At 42.4% G+C, this 12,600-nt stretch overlaps 1 protein-coding gene across 2 annotated transcripts in view; it reads right to left on the bottom strand.

The window, feature by feature from the left end:
• LOC140909346 (uncharacterized) overlaps positions 1–12,600 on the bottom strand; it is a 44,407-nt gene that overhangs the window by 29,067 nt on the left and 2,740 nt on the right. For both annotated transcript variants that reach the window (XM_073338419.1, XM_073338418.1), the window contains exon 2: positions 7,922–8,008. The gene's annotated coding sequence lies outside the window, so the exon portion shown is untranslated. The remainder of the gene's footprint in view (positions 1–7,921; positions 8,009–12,600) is intronic.

Genomic DNA, 12,600 nt, shown 5'->3' on the forward strand with positions numbered 1-12,600 from the left:
GTTTGTATAACCTGTTCCTACTAAACCTATAATGACGGGGATTCCACAGCTTCCACTGGAAGCCTATTAACTACACTTATAGTTAGAATTTTTTTTTCTAATAGCTAACCAAAGGCCTTGTCTATACTACACAGTTTTGTCAACGAAACAGTGGAGGTGTACATACACAACAATGCTCCTCCCCATGATTTAACTCTCCTGCTACACCGACATAATAAAACCATCTAGATGAGCAGCACAGCAGTTTTTGCAACAAAGTTAGAGCAACACAGTACCAGGGTAGACACTATGCTTGCTTATGTTACCCTAAGAAGCCTTCAGGAGGTGTCCCACAGTACCTATCATGACAGCTCTGGTAAGCAGTTTCTGCCCTGCAGCCAGGAACACAGGTACGTGCCTCTCCCCCTTTAAACCCTGGGAATTTTTGAAATTCCGCTTCGTTTGTTTGACATGGACAGCCCACATTGCATCTTCCCAGCTGACCATGCTGGTTTTCCGCAGCACAAACACTCCCACCTGGAGTACACCGGAGTTGCTGGATCTGTTGGGTCTGTGGGAGAGGAAACTGTGCAGTCGCAGCTCTGATCCAGCCATAGGAACTTTAACCTCCCCAAGCAGATTGCTGCATGGCATGGATGAGAAGGGACATGAAAGAGATATGCAGCAGTGTTGTGCTAAGACCAAGGAGCTGAGACAGGCATGCCAAAAGGCAAGGGAGGCCAACCAATGCTCTGGTGCAGTGCCAAAAACATGCAGCTTCTACAAGGAGCTGCATGTCATCCTTGGTGGCAACCCTGCCTCCACTGCCAAGAGCCTCATGGATACTTCGGAGGACTGGAGGCAGCAGCCAGCAGAGTCAACTCCAAGGACAAAGTGGTGGACGATTTGGAGGAAGATGTGGGGCAGGCGACAGGCTCACCTAGTGGCATCGTGAGCCAGGACCTCTTTTGGACTCTGGAGGGGTCTAGCCAGTCCCAATAGTCCAGCTCTGGTGTGCCTAAAGCAGGACACGGAAGCTCCAGTAAGTACTCCTTTTGTTTTGATGGTGCATGGTTATGAGTTAGAGATGTCCTTTATTTTGTTACATGGTGCACATGGGAGAAGGGATCAAAATTAATGACACTAGGTACTGTTTGCATCTGCTTTGCATTCCCCTGTGCAGCTACGAAGTGAGAGCCCTGCGGAAAAGTTTGTTAATGCACACCAAAATCTCCCAGGAATCCTCCATAGAGATCTCTAGGAGATACTCTGCAATTCTCTGCCAAAGGTTCCTTGGCAAAGTTGCTCTGTTTCTTCCCCCATTGTAGTAAACTTTGCTGTGCTAATTGGCAATTACTTCTGCAGGAACCAAAGTAGCTCACAGGCAAGCAGCATACAGACCCTGTCTGAACATGCACGACTGCAGGAGATGCACCCTTGCATCTTCAGTTACCCTCAGTAGAGTGATTTCAGCTTTGATCGCCCCTGACCGTGGAAAATGGTGCCAGTACTCAGAATACTGTCCCTAGGTGCTTCTATTGATCCCCTTCTGAAACCACCCAGACCCTTTGTCCCATCTTGCACCCCACCGAGAGGCCGAATGCACCATATTCAGTGTTCTGGTCGTGCTGCGTGCTTGCCAAGCGAAGGTGAGAAAGAGGTGGATGAAACTTTTATGATTCAAGACTGAGAGTGCACACATAATGCTGACTCTGTGTATTGTTTCTTTTGTTTCTGCAGATGTGCCCTTGAGGGACAGCTCCTATACATTGGCAGAGCGCCTCCATCAGATTAGGAGACATAAAAGGGGGAGTAAGGAGGACATGTTTCACGAAGTCCTGCAATTGTCAGACCAAGCTGATCGCAAGCACAGAGCATGGAGAGAGACAAACAAAAAACGAGAAATGGATAACCAGGAAAGGAGACGGGCAGAAGCAGATAATAGAGGACCAGGAGCGGATGATAAAGCTCACGGAGGACCAAATAGAGATGCTGAGGTCCCTGACTGCACTGTTGCCCATACAGAATTGCCTTCCTTGCCCTCCCCAAACCACCCCTACACATTCCTCTCATGTTCCCAGCCCATCACACTCGACCCCAGGAACATTTTTCCATAACGACAGCTGGACTTACACACAGCGGTGAGATTCTCACTTCAGAGAGTGCTGCTCACTGGCATGTCCCTTGTAAGAAATGTTAATCTGTGTATTGCTATTTAATAAAAAGATAGTATTACAAAGACAGTGATTCTTTATTTGTGACCTACACAGGTGGTTGCAACAGAAATTCATGCACAGTGGCAACCATCACATTTGCAGACTACAATTAGCACTCAGGCAGGAATTATTGGGGGGGAGGGATAGCTCAGTGGTTTGAGCATTGGCCTGCTAAACCCAGGGTTGTGAGTTCAATCCTTGAGGGGACCATTTAGGGATGTGGGACAAAAATGGGAGATTAGTCCTGCTTTGAGCAGGGGGTTGGACAAGATGACCTCCTGAGGTCCCTTCCAACCCTAATATTCTATGATTCTATTACAGGGGTCATTCAATGTGGCAAGTAAACAATGTCTGTCTCAATTCATTACAGAAGGACACATTACTGGGACTCATTGTCAAAATGCTGCTTCAACTCTCCCTGATTTGAATAGCCTCCCCTTCCCCACATTAAGTTCTTCTAATACCCTTGGTGTCTGGCTCAAAATCAGCTGCCAGGCGATCCACCTCAAAGCTATGCCCCTGGGATAACTTTCCCTCCCCGGCTCTACAAATGTTATGCAAAGCACAGCAGGCTGCTATGACCATGAGAATATTTTCCTCAATGGAGTCTAACCTTCCTAAAAGGCACCACCAGCAACCCTTTAATCTGCCCAACACACGTTCTATGGTCAATCTGCACCTGCTGAGCCTGTTGTTGAAGTGCTCCTTGCTGCTGTCAAGGTTTCCAGTGTATGGCTTCATGAGCCACATGAGTAAGGGATAGGTTGAGTCTCACCGGATCACTATGGGAATTTCCACATCCCACATTGGAATCATCTGGTCTGGAAAGAAAGTCCCTGCATGCAGTTTTCTATACAGGGCAGTGTTCCTGAAGATGGGTGTGTTATGCACCTTTCCTGGCTACCCTGTGTTGATGTCAATGAAACAACCCCAGTGATCCAACAGCACCTGCAATACTATATGAAAGTAGCCCTTCCTATTGATGTGCTCCATTGCAAGATGGTCTGAGGCCAAAATTGGGATATGCGTGCAATCTATTGCCCCGCCACAGTTAGGGAATCCCATTGCCGCAAAGTCATTCATTATTTCCCACACATTACCCAGAGTCGAAGTCCTTCGTAGCAGGAGGCGATTAATGGCCCTGCACACTTGCATCACTGCAACCCCATGGTGGACTTCCCAACTCCAAACTGATTCATGACTGACCGGTAGCAGTCTGGAGTTGCCAGCTTCCACACAGTGATCACCCCACACTTTTCCACCATGAGGACAGCTCTCATTTTGGTGTCCTTGAGCTAAAAGGTGAAGGCGAGCTCCATACGGAGTTCACGAAAGGTGGCTTTGCACATATGAAAGTTCTGCCATCTCTCATCATCCCATACCTGCATCACAATCTGATCCCACCACTCGGTGCTTGTTTCCCAAGCCCAATAGCAACAGTCCACCGTGTACAGCTGCTCTGTGAATGCCATCATCAATCTTGAATTGTTTCTTTCCACACAGCAGGGACAGCACCATGGATTCCTGTTCAGATTTGCAGCTCACGAAATACTGCAGGATCAGCTGCGTTGTGTTCATAATGCTTATCACAAGAGTGGGGAGCAATGTAGGATCTATGCTTTCAAGCGGAGATGGCAGGGGCAAAGTTTACAGGGCAGCTGAAAAGCAGCGCGCAACGCAGTCCGAAGCCCTTGGACTTATGGGACGGAGAAAACTGCATCATGGAGCAGTGATCCCACCCCCATGATGCATTGCGATCCATTCCCAGAACTCCTAGCAGAAGAAGGTGGCAATTTGCACAGTGGGCTAGCTACCCATGGTACACTGCTCTCTCTGTCAGTGCTAGAGCACCAACTGTGGACACAATCTGCCAACACAAGAAGCATTGTGTGAACATACATAAGCAATGTAATTACAGCAGTTTATAATCGTTGACGTAACTTAAGTTGACCTAACTCTATAGTGCAGACATGGTCTCAATCTCCCTGGCTCCAGATTAAGCCCATTACTCCTTTTCCTACCATCAGAGGATATAATCAACAATTGATCACCATCCTTTCTATAACAGGCCTTAACATATTGGAAGACTATTATCCCCCCTACAGCCCCAGTCTTCTTTTCTCAAGACTAAATATGCCCAGTTTTTTAACTTTTCCTCATAGGTAAAGTTTTCTAAACCAGTGGTTCTCAACCAGAGGTATGTGTACCCATGGGGGTAAGCAGAGATCTTCCGGGGGGTAAATCAACTCATCTAGATATTTGCCTAGTTTTACAACAGGCTACATCAAAAGCACTAGCAAAGTCAGTACAAACTAAAGTTTCATACAGATAATGACTTGTTTATACTGCTCTACATACTATACTTTGAAATGTAAGTACAATATTTATATTCCAGTTGATTTATAGTTATATCGTAAAAATGAAAAAGTAAGCAATTTTTCAGTAATAGTGTACTGTGACACTTTTGCATTTTTATGTCTGATTTTGTAAGCAAGTAGTTTTTAAGTGAACTTGGGGATACACAAGACAAATCAGACTCCTGTAAGCGGTATAGGCCAGAAAGGTTGAGAGACACTGTTCTAACCTTTTATCATTTTTGTTCCTCTCCTCTGGACTGTCCAATTTATCCACACCTTTCCTAAAGTGAGGTGCCCAGACTTGACACAGTACTCCAGTTGAGGGCTCACTATTGCTAAGTAGAGCAGGACATTTACCTCCCATGTTTTACATATGACATTTCTGTTAATACACCATAGAATGATATTAGCCTTTTTCACAACTGCATCACGTTGTTGACTTATATTCAACTTGTGATACACTAAAACTCCAAGATCCTTTTCAGCAATACTACTACTTAGCCAGTTACTCCCCATTTTGAAGTTGTACATTTGATTTTTCCTTCTGAAGTTAAATTCTTGTCTCTTTTGAATTTCATCTTGGTGATTTCTAAAATCAATTTCCCAAGATCATTTTAAATTCCAATTCTGTCCTCCAAAGTGCTTGCGATGCCTCCCAGCTTGATATCATCCACAAATTTCATTCTCTCCACTCCATTATCCTAGTCATTAATGAAAGTACTGAATAGTATCAGACCCAGGACTGTCCCCCCTGCAGAGCCCCCTAGACATACCCTACAATTTGACAGAAAACCACTGATAACTAGTCTTTGAGTAAGGTCTTCCACAACCAGTTGTGCACTCACCTTATAATGATTTCATCTAGACCACATTTCCCTAGTTTGCTTATGAGAATGCCATGTAGGGCTGTCAAAATCCTCACTAAAATCAAGATATGTCATGTTTCTTGCTTCTCTCCTATCCACTAGGCAAATAACCCTCTCAAAGAAGAAAAAGGGTAGATTCCCCAATCCTGGACCCAGCCGTGCAGCAGGGCCAGCAGCCCCGATCCCAGACCCTGTGGGCCCAGGCAGCAGCCCTGCCCCTGCCCCTGCTGGGTAGCGTGGACCCTGCCACATTGGGCAGCCAGGCACGCAGACCCTGCCGTGCGGCCTTTAGCACACAGCTGGGCCACAGCTGTGTGCTAATTGGGCTGCATGTGGCCTGTGTGTTGAGAACTGCTGGCTTATGTACTAATATACTTTCAGTTCTTCTTAAATAAGATGGGGATCCTGTGAAAAAATATTATGTGATCACGTTACCAAAGACTGTATTATAATTTATATGCACAAGGGTGCTGAATTGAGGTTGCAGAGGCAACCTAATTTTGGCATTTCCTAACTTTTGAGTGTTTGACTTTGCAACCTTAATGCTTTATAACTCAATTTTTTATGTGTAATTTTCTAGGTTTTAGAAAAAGCAAACCAAAACCACAGAAATTCCACCATGTGGTATCACATTGGCACCCAAGTCAGCTTTATATCTCCATCTGAGCTGACTGAGCCTGAGCAGTCAATTGCATTACTCAGTATTGGGAGACTTGGTTGAAGGCCAAATAAGACTGTGGTGGTGATGGCTGATTGGGTGAAGCAACTGTAAGATACAGTAAGGATAATACCAGCCCCTCTGTCTGAGGGATGCTACTGCCACTTGTTGACTAGATATGCAAGCCGTAGGGCTGGTTAGACCTCAGCTGCTGCTAGACAAGCAAGTACGGTAGAAGTGAGAGCCGATTGGCTTCTTTCCAGCTTTGGACCACCAAAAGGCTAGAACCACTTCTTTGACATGTGGGCCCTGCAACTGTAATTCATGCCTTTGTCTCCTCAGGATTAGATTTCTGCGTTTATTTTAAAACCCTGATAAAAATGAGATCAGTGGAGCCACTTGAGCTGGAGCCCTATTGGTATAAATGAGAGAGGGCTGCTGATACACCATCATTCGCTACAGACCCTTCTGTTTGGATTTTGTTCCCCTTCCTTGATCAACAATGGCCAAGTTTGTTGACCTTCAGGGCATGCTGCATGACCCATATTTTCTCCCTTGATTTTAGGGAGTGAGGAGACTTGTGAAAATAGCGCCGTTGTCAAACAATACTTCAATACTCAGGAAAAGTCACTACAAAACACTTCAGTTTGCTGAGCCAACTGATGTCCCTGGTGCTGCAAAGCTTCCAGGGATAGATTCACAATGGGAACTTAAGCACTGCAAGTTGGGTACCCTGCTACCTAGTGGAATTAAATGCATGCACAAATACCAGCATGTTGAATGATGAAATGCTTAAGCTAGCCAAAAGGAAATGCTGAGGAGAGTAGTAGGCCCCACACCGTGCCCCTCAAAAGGAGTTAGATGCCTGAGTCCAGGCTAGAGGGAGGCACCTATCTCTACCTGGGATTCATAACCATGTACCTCTCTCTTGGAGTTTAACCTGGCTTAAACACCAGTCATTTCTCAGGCAGAGTAGGGATTTGAACCTTCATCTCCCATATCCTGTGTGAAAAACTCTAGTGACTGGACTAGGAGAAGGCGGAGTCCTCTACCCCTTAGCCCCACTAGCTAGAATTTTCACACTAGTTTTCACACCGGATATGGAAGACATGGGTAAATCACCACTCTGCCTGAGTTGGAGCAGGGACTTAAACCCAGGTGTCTCACCTCCCAGATGAGGGCGATTTAGGCTGCTGAGTACATGCCTGCCACCAAAATTTAGGTGCCTCAGGGACGGAAACTCAGGCAACTAAGAATGCCCGTGATGCTGAAATGTTGGACTTAGGCACTTCAACTGGCAGTTAGACAACAAAGTCCCACTTGTGAATCTAACCCCCAGTATGTTTGAGGTATGGTTCTGACGCTTTCACTGAAGATGTAATACCAGGACATACAAATGATGACGTAAAGAGGGGGAAGAGATTGATCACCAACTTGCATAAGATGCCAAATAGCTGAACCGACTGAGCCACTGTTAGACAAACCAAGAGATTTTCCCAGTGGCAAGACCTCAGCTGATTTCCTCTACCATGGCACTCAGAAAGTGTTTGCTTTCTCTGTAAAACTGGGTAGTTCTTGATCCAGAACCCTGCAAGTTTTCATCCTTGTATGGCTGTGAGTAGGTTTTCCCTTGATCATAGTGATTAAAAAAACAAAATATCGCAAACTGTTGATCAAAAATTATTAAACTGTGTATTACCCTAATTCAATCTCCTGTAGAACATCTTTCTTCGGCAAGACCAGCTTCCCCACCATACTGAATTGTGAATTTCTTTAATATTTTGCAATTTGTAATCACACTTCATAACAGTTTGCTATTTTAATACTGTTATTGCAAATATTTACCTGGTTATGTTTATTGGCGGTCTGGACAGATTATGGAATGTTTCATAATCCCCCCAAGGTTCATCAGCTCCAAAAGCTTGAGAAATCCTGCAATAAAGGATTTAGATTAACTAAAACAAACAACTGAAGGCTTTTCTGTTAAAACCTGTAGGCTGAGATTGTTAAAGCTACGTAAGGTATTTGGACACCCACTTCCTCTTTAATATTAATGGAAATCAACATTCTAAAGTATTTGTGTGTCTACTACACAGAGTGCTCCAAGAGTCTTGTTGGAGCATTAATTACTTATCTAGAGGCAATGGACAGTAGTGACTTAGAGGAGAACAAAAACTATTGCCTCTAGGTTTTGAGGAACCCAAGACATACAGAGCTCAAGCAATCTTCAGTAATCTCAAAGCACATAGGGGAAACAGGGTTGTTGGATGAGATTTGAAGTCTGTGGCAAAACGAAGAGTATAAGGAAGCTAATAAGCCACATTAATGTAGAGCATTTTCTCAATCAGTGGATCTCAGCCTGTGGCCCGCTTGCACATGCCAATCAGCACACAGCTGCGATCCATGTGACATCCTCAGGGCCACACAGGTAGTACATGTATTGCTTGGATGCAGCCCACATAACACAGAGCTGCATATGCAGCCCACAATGGTAAATAAGTTGAGAACCACTGCTCTACATGAATAATAATCAAAGGACAACTAATAAAGTGTTCAAATCAATTCACTGGTGGCTAGGAAGTCAGTGAAGCTAATACTGAGTTAAGTAAAATGTGTAATTTATATGAACTTATTGGAGGATTTTCAGTTCCTTGCTGCTGTTTCTGAAGTTCCCCTGGGAGCTCAATTAGACAATCTAATGGGTGGGTGGGGAAGGGGAGGGGGAGAGAAAAGCAGGAATTAAAACAGTCATCCAACCACAATGAAGAACATTTACTAATTATTACCATTCAAAAAAGTCAGTTGTACTACATTACCACTGGGAACTACAAGCAGAAATTACTGTAACAGGAAATTTTATTTCAACTAATTTTATTTCACTGAAAATTGTATCAGCAAACCATGCAAATGTATTACCCTCCCACAATCTACTGAACTTCTAGTACTTGCTTGGCATTGTTTTAATTAGGGAATTCTGAACAACTTTTCTTTTTTATTCTACTAACTAGACGAAGTTTAAGAATTTGTCAGTTTGATTTTGGAAAAATTCCAGTTTAAACTAAATGCAGTGCTGTAATTTGTTGAAGAAAACAATTTTTCTAGTGGTCTTTGAACAATGCAACTTTTCAGCAGAGTCCAAGGGGGAAAAAAGCCTAATCCTTGACTGCCACCTTTTATTATAAACAAACAAAACAAAAACCAACTCACAAACAAACAAAAACCCAAAAACATTTCAGGAGGATATAGGGGGAAAAAAAAAAAAAAAGAGAGAGAGAGAGACAGATGTGCTGAGATGACAGGAAGGAAGATAATCTTAAAACAGGGCTCCCAATACTAATTTTTATGAATATTTAAGTCAACTGAACGTTAGGGTAAAACTGTGACATGGCATAACATAGACAATTAAGTGTGTCACTAAATGACTCATTTTGACCATCTGATTCTATTTGAAGTGTCACTCAAAACATGCATGATACATGAATGCACTTATCAATATGTGAGTCTTCAGGATTGACAAGGAAGATATGCTCATGTTCTATGGATACAAAAAGCAAAGTAATTTCATGGTGATTCCAGATAGTTTTACTGATTCCTGGTAAATTTTAAAACAGTGATCAGTACGCTAGGTTACAAATACAAGAGATGGGAATTGGATTATTTGGTTTTAGTAAATAGTTCTGGAACTTTTTATCTGTAGATTCAAATACAAACTATTGTACCTGGAACTTGTAGTCAGTTGACGGCTGTTCAGTGGTCTACGTAAAATGAGCTCGTGATCTCAGTTCAGAAAACTGGAAAAGCAATTCCATAGCAAGTGGCATAAACCTCTTTGAAAATGAAGAGTTTATTACACTGATATAAGAAATAGGAAAGGGCTTCATAATGTTCCTGTCCTAGTTACATAGTATGTATGGACATGATTCCAATAAAGAAGCAACATCAGAAAAACTGAAAAAGTTCCAACGATTATTTCAGAACTAAGTTCCTAAAATCCAACATCTACCATGAGGAAGAGTAATTGGAAGGGTATTGAAGACCAAACAGTCCTTCTGAGAGCAGTATAGATTTCTAAATGGAGAGCTAGGAGATGGTAGTGCTGTAAAAGTGTTGAGAAAGGAGTCTGATCTTCCTTTTGAATGAAAGAGATGTGTACCCTAACATTATGAAGAAAAGCAAGAGGAGTAGAAATAGAATTCCTGGTACTGTCTTTCTAACCTGATAGTATGGCAGGAAATAAAGGTTAATAAATTTCACAAGTCATATAGCTGTGAAGAGGGTTGTTACAGCCCATATGGAGAGATTCAAGCCACAGCATCAGCTTCAATTTATCCAGCCCAAATGCTGTCCCCTCATCTCAAATGATCAACAGTTCCAGGGTAGTGTGTCACCTCAGGCATTTTCCATTGTGCTGCTTCATTCAGTGATCTGGACATAATGGAGATGAAATCTTTCCATATCTATTTTACACATTTAGTTGAAGTGAGAAAAAACTGTAAAGTTCCCTGACTCAAACAGGAGATAAAGCTTTTTTCAGAAGCATCAAGAGTCAATTAAGACACAGTCCAAGGATCAGGTACAAATTTTCCCACTTCCATGCACCTGTGCAAAGTGGATGTAAAATAATATTATTCTGATTTAGCAGCATTTTACATCCATTTTGTATAGATTTAAATGCCTACACAAGGCACAAGTCAGTGGAAAATCTACCCCAGTGTTTCCCAGATTGAGCTGTTTAAATGTAACCACCAGTGGGTAGAAATAGCATAGAAGAGTGAGAAAAATTACTCCCAGGCGGTGTAACGCTATCTTAGAGAATGATGTTATGGTTACATAGGGTCTGCCAGCTACTAAGTATGAAAAAAACACATCCATAAAATAGAGAGCCAATCTATGGCCTACACTTTCCATCACTATGGTCAAACATATACCTCTGCATACATATACACCAGTAGATGGAACTCTAGGAGGAGTCTTAACTCTCGATAGGAACTCCTCCTGCCCCTAACCCTTTCTACACTTGCATGGCTCTCTGCACTCCTGGGTTTTCCAATGATAAAGGCCTAGTCTACATTTAAAACTTAGATCACCCTCACCACATGGCTCAGGGCTGTGAAAAATTTAATGCTGTGTGACATAGTTAGGTCAACCTAGTGCCCACTGTAGATGCAGCTAGGTCAATGGAAGAATTATTCCATCAAGCTGGCTACTGCTTCTCAGGAGGTGGATTTACTACAGTGATGGAAAATCCTGTTCTACTGCTGTCCTAAGTATCTACATTACAGCGCCATGGTTATGCTAAAGTGGCACAGCTACGGCTCTGCAGCTGTACTGCTGTAGTCAGGGCCAGATTAACTTTTTGTGGGCCCGGTACCAAACATATTTGTGAGCCCCCCTGGGGAATGAAGGGGCCAGGGGCAAGACCACAGCGGGTAGGGTGGATTTGATTTAAATCACTAGTCAGGAAGACTCGATTTAATCATAGATTTCTACATAAAAGTGCATTCTTGTTGGTTATTATAACCTTAACACATATTCTTCACAACTCAGAGATAGATGTAGGTTTCATTTTTAGAAGGTACATATTATACATTTTTAAACAGTGATTTATTTTGAAAACTTTTCAGATTAGTTTTACAGCTATCAGAAAATGAATGATTGTTTGGTTATTTCATTTACCAAAGATAACCGAAGCAGACAGTTCACCTCCCAATGACTTCTTAAATATCTCCAGTTCAACAGGTTAATCATTAATGTTTGGAGGATTTTCTTGCCAGGCTGTATTAGGAGGAGATCACCACCAGACAGACATTTAAATTGCTTTATTTAACTAAAACAACAATGTGAAGTATTCTGGATTTTTTTCTTCAACAGCAAACATACAATATTTTAACAAAAAAGCATGTGTCCCTCACTTCTAACATTTATCTCCAGACTTCTTCTCCTTGTCCAGATCTATTCTGCCCCCAACAATCTTCTAGTCATTGAACTTTTTGAAACTTTGCACTTCTAGAGAGAGGTAAGGGATTGACTCCATGTACTCAAATTTGCAGAGGGACAATAGAGTTGAGGTCTGTTATTTTTCACCTCTCTATACTATTTATTTAAAAACACTTTTGCTGTTAACAAGCATGTTACCTCTGGAGACACAAATCCACAGTTTAAGAACTGCAAAACTAAGCATCTCTGATGGTATCTTCTAGACTGAGCACTGAGTCCCATTGGGTAGACAGAAAGATTAACCTAAATAATCTACACAGAGCCCCTGGAAACCCAACAGATTGGGTCCCTAATCCATGAACTCATTTACAAAACTTTTCCTAAACATTACATGAATATATTGTCTCATACTATAGAATTAGAATTTATAATCCCTATTCCATGATGAGATATAGTGTATCTATCTTTACATAGGCTTTTCCCTCAAAAATCCAATTTAAATTAAAAAATCCAATTTTTTTATTTCTTTTTTTTAAATATTGATTTGTATCCACCCTGACAGCAAGGCATGATGTGTGGGAGAGGAT

Source organism: Lepidochelys kempii, chromosome 3 (assembly GCF_965140265.1).
Source record: "Lepidochelys kempii isolate rLepKem1 chromosome 3, rLepKem1.hap2, whole genome shotgun sequence".
NCBI classification, from domain to species: Eukaryota; Metazoa; Chordata; order Testudines; family Cheloniidae; genus Lepidochelys; species Lepidochelys kempii.